The sequence below is a fragment of the Leptidea sinapis genome, chromosome 2 (genome assembly GCF_905404315.1).
Source record: "Leptidea sinapis chromosome 2, ilLepSina1.1, whole genome shotgun sequence".
Classification (NCBI taxonomy): Eukaryota; Metazoa; Arthropoda; class Insecta; order Lepidoptera; family Pieridae; genus Leptidea; species Leptidea sinapis.
Genome location: NC_066266.1, coordinates 28,752,470 through 28,756,959, shown reverse-complemented (window position 1 = coordinate 28,756,959; position 4,490 = coordinate 28,752,470). Strand labels below are relative to the sequence as shown.

At 35.9% G+C, this 4,490-nt stretch overlaps 1 pseudogene; it reads left to right on the top strand.

Annotated features, from left to right (window-relative positions):
• The first annotated feature begins 3,134 nt into the window (after positions 1 to 3,134).
• Positions 3,135 to 3,940, top strand: LOC126974510 (uncharacterized; annotated as a pseudogene).
• Positions 3,941 to 4,490: the final 550 nt, after the last annotated feature.

Below are 4,490 nucleotides of genomic sequence, written 5' to 3'. Positions count from 1 at the left end.
AAAAACAAACCTGGGAAATCGCTGTAGTTTCCTTCTACTTCGAACCGAATCAACCTATTGAGCCATATCTAGGTCAACTAAGAAACATATTGGAAAAAGTGTGGCCCAGAAAGGTTATTGTGGGGGGAGATTCCAACGCAAAAAATACCTGGTGGGGCAGCACTTTAAATGACTTAAGAGGTTTAGAGATGTCCGGTACTCTCGAGGAACTTGATCTTCAGGTATTAAATAATGGAGACATACCAACTTTTGATACTATACGGGGCAATATAAGGTACAGCAGCTATGTCGATCTAACAGCCTGTTCAACTGAAATGCTCGGACTATTAGAAGACTGGAAAATAGATCAAGGAATGACGAGTTCTGATCACAATACCATTCTGTTTCAAATCCGCCTCCAAATTGAGAAAGGGATAAATATTCGAAGGACTACACGACTTTACAATACCAAGAAGGCAAATTGGGACATTTTTACTGAAAAAGTGAACCCATTTTTAGCAGAAAATAACATCAACGCTACTGAAATATGTAAAGTCGTGTCCAAAGAACAATTGGAAGATATTTCTGTAAAGATAAAAGAGTGTATTACTAGGAGCTCCAAGGCCAGTATTCCTTTGAAGGCAGGTAAGACAAAAATCTCTTTACCATGGTGGTCGGAGGAACTCGCTCTCCTAAACAAGGATGTGACAAGAAAGAAGCGGAGAATAATTTAATTAATTGTGCCGAAACTCTAGCCATACCTATTGCACTATTATTCAAAAAATCACTTAGTAGTGCCATAATGCCGCCAATTTGGAAATCGGCATTTATCACGCCAGTGCATAAAAAAGGATCTAGGATGGAGGTCAATAATTATCGACCTATCTCGAAATTATGCATTATCGCGAAAATATTTGAAAGAGTGATATATAATCAAGTATATACCGCTCTTAGGAACTCATTTCATTACACCCAGCATGGCTTTCTGCGTGGTCGATCTACTGTGTCCAATTTACTGCTACTAAATGAATTCATCTCGGAATCTATGGACTCGGGGGGCCAAGTAGACGTAATTTATACGGACTACACGAAAGCCTTCGATAAAATTGACCATACAATCCTATTAACAAAGTTGTACAACATAGGAATAAGGGGAGACTTGCACCGATGGTTTTCGTCGTACATTGAGCGAAGGTCACAGGCTGTAGTTATTAGTAATTACACATCCAGTTGGATTCTGGTTCCTAGTGGGGTTCCCCAAGGATCTCTTCTTGGTCCGTTGCTTTTTGCAATTTTTGTCAACGATATAGCGTCCTGTTTCCTTTACTCTCGCTTGCTTTGCTTCGCTGATGACATGAAGATTTTTAGATGCATTAAAAGTGCCACCGATGCGTTAAAGCTTCAATCTGACTTAGCACGCCTAGACAGTTACTGTCTTATGAACAAACTTGACCTAAATCCAGACAAATGTTTTGTTGTTTCGTTTTCTAGGAAACCAAAACAAATATCTGTAGACTACTACCTGAAGAATCAGTGTTTAAATAAATGTTTAAAAATTAGTGATCTAGGTGTAATACATGATTATAAGCTATCATTTAATGATCACATAGATAACATTGTGTCAAAGGCTTCGAAGTCATTAGGGTTCGTCTTAAGAAGCTCTGCTGAGTTTAAGCATGCCAAAACTTATAAGTTGCTTTACTGTTCTTTTGTCCGCAGTATATTGGAATACGCATCACAAGTCTGGAATCCGCGATATAATATCAATATTGATAGAATTGAAAAAATCCAGGTGAAATTCATTAAATACTTATGTTTCCGTTTGCGCATTCCCTATAGTTCTGAAGAGTACCGCAACTTATGCCAGCGCATGCACATACTTCCACTCTCTGCTAGACGGGATATCGCGGACATTACATATTTGTTGCAAATAGCTTCCAATAGGGTGGACTGTCCGGAACTAATAGAAAAACTTAAACTAAATGTACCCAAACCTATTAGATTTAATCCTCTAATAAATATACCGCAAGTGAGAACAAACTATAGGCAAAATGCATTTTTAGTAAGGGCAGGCAATAAGTTCAATGAAACCTCTAAGTACATAAACATTGATCTATTCAACACAAGTGTGGCAACGGCGAGACGGCTACTGAACAGGGATTTTTTTGATTAGGTAGTATTGGATAATGTTATACAAGTTAGTTGATAATTTATGGTAATGTTATAGGAGTTGTAAATGGTATGCATATTATGTTCACATATATTGTGCTAATTGTATTATAGTGTATCTAGTTTATATATAATATTGGCTGTAGGTATGTTGGATTATGGGCTGGTGTATCGCACACATATGTAACTATCCAATTATATACACGTAGGATTCTATAAATGGCTAGCTATGACTATTAAGATTGTTTTGTAATGTTATGAAAGCTGTTGAATCTCCTAATATATAATAAATAAATAAATAAATTTATTTTGTAGTATGTGAGTCAGCAAAGTTAGGGAGTAGCACACCTGATGATTGCGGGCTTTGATGTAATATTACAACACACATAAGAAATTAAACATAATAAGAAATTTGAAAGGTCTTTATTTAACAAGCATTAACCATAAATGTGACAGTAATTTTGTAACAGCAGATTAATGCATGACGTGACATAAGACTATTTAGCCAAATGTCTTTTTTGATGAAGGCTGCATTGGTACCTGATAGGATTGAGAACAGCTAATGTCCATGTGGGAATTAAATTTTGAATATATTTTTATTCATTACTAGCTGACCCGACAGACGTCGTGCTGTACATATTAAATCTTCTTCTTATCAAAACCTTTAATGGACTTCCACAAAAAATTCAAGACTAAAATTAGCCAAATCGATCCAGCCATTTTAGAGTTTCAGCAAGACTAACGAACAGCAATTCATTTTTAAATATATCAGTGACGCATCGCGCGCCGATCGGATAACACGCGTGCACTGCCGGACGGCTCCGCGATCGCGATCGTTCAAGTTTAAACACATTATCGTAATAAATATGGAGTGTCAGATGTGTAAAAAAGTGTTATCGAATAGAGGATCTCACTTCGTCTGTCAAGGTCCCTGTGGAGGAACATTTCATAGAGGCTGTGTTAAAGGGCTTGCTGCAGACTTAAAGATGGGAAGAATAAGACTTCATTGTAACAACTGTATTAATGATGACGGATCTGACACAGATGAAGAAAATCAAAATCTTAGTCAAATCCTTAAAGATATACAAAAAAAGGTCAGTTCTCTTCCGCAATTGAATAAACAACTGGAAATGATCAATAAAAGCATGAGTGTCTTATCTGAAAAGTACGACAACTTGCTGGCTGAGTACGAGCAATCAAAACAGAAAATAATCAAGTCAGAAAAGAATATACTCAGCTTAAACAACAAGTGTGTCTACTTGGAAAAATCCAACATAGCTCTGGAACAAAAAGTACATGAATTGGACCACAATCCTCGCTTAAACACAATATTGAGATTGTAGGTATCGAGCAGTTACCCAACGAGGATGTTGAGAAAGTAGTCTCCAAGATCGGTGAAACAATGAATGTCAGCTGTGTGGACATCGAGTCGACAAGGAGAACACGCCAAACGAAACCCGGCGGTAAGCCGGCATCTATTATTGTTGCCTTCAAAACATCTGGGACTGTATCTCGTGACATGTGGCTGGCTCAGCGTCGTTGTTTGGCAGAAATAACAAGCAATATGATTACGGGAGGAACCCTTAATAATAAAATTTTTATTAACGAAAACTTAACTAAAACTACGCGTACTTTACTATGGAACACAAAGACGAAATTACGTGGAATATACAAATACATATGGGTGGCAAACGGAAAAATACTAATAAAGAAATCAGAAGGAGATAAAACGATCTGGATTCTTATCCAGATCGTTTTATCAGAAAGTGACATCGGTGAACTTCATAAGTGATTCATTCGTGATCTGTGAATAAAGTGAGTGAGTAAACATTACAGCCTGCTAACGGTTACATCAGTCAGTTTATCTTTATTTTACATACCTATTATTAGTGTATTTGGAATAAATTATTCATAAAATTCACACCACTAGACAACATAGAATTTATTAACTTTCATAGTAAGTAATAACTATGTCTGTGTAAATAACATAAAAGAATGGTTCAACTCATTTAACAGCAATAAAGACCTCAATATAATTCATGTAAACATTCGATCTTTAAAAAAACATTTTAATGAATTTCTATTAACCATCAATAATCATATTAAATACCTAGATTAGATAATAATTTTTCATGGTCTCCTCATGTCGATTATCTATGTGAGAAATTAAGAATACTCCTAGGCAAATTCTACCACCTTAGTTTTAAAGTTCCTCTAAGCACATAAAAATGCCTGTAAATATCGATGGTAGATTCTATAATGAGTTATGCTCTTGATTGCTATGGGTTAACTTTTAAAACAAACATAAACAAATTAGAATTGTTTCAGATTAGATTTTTAAA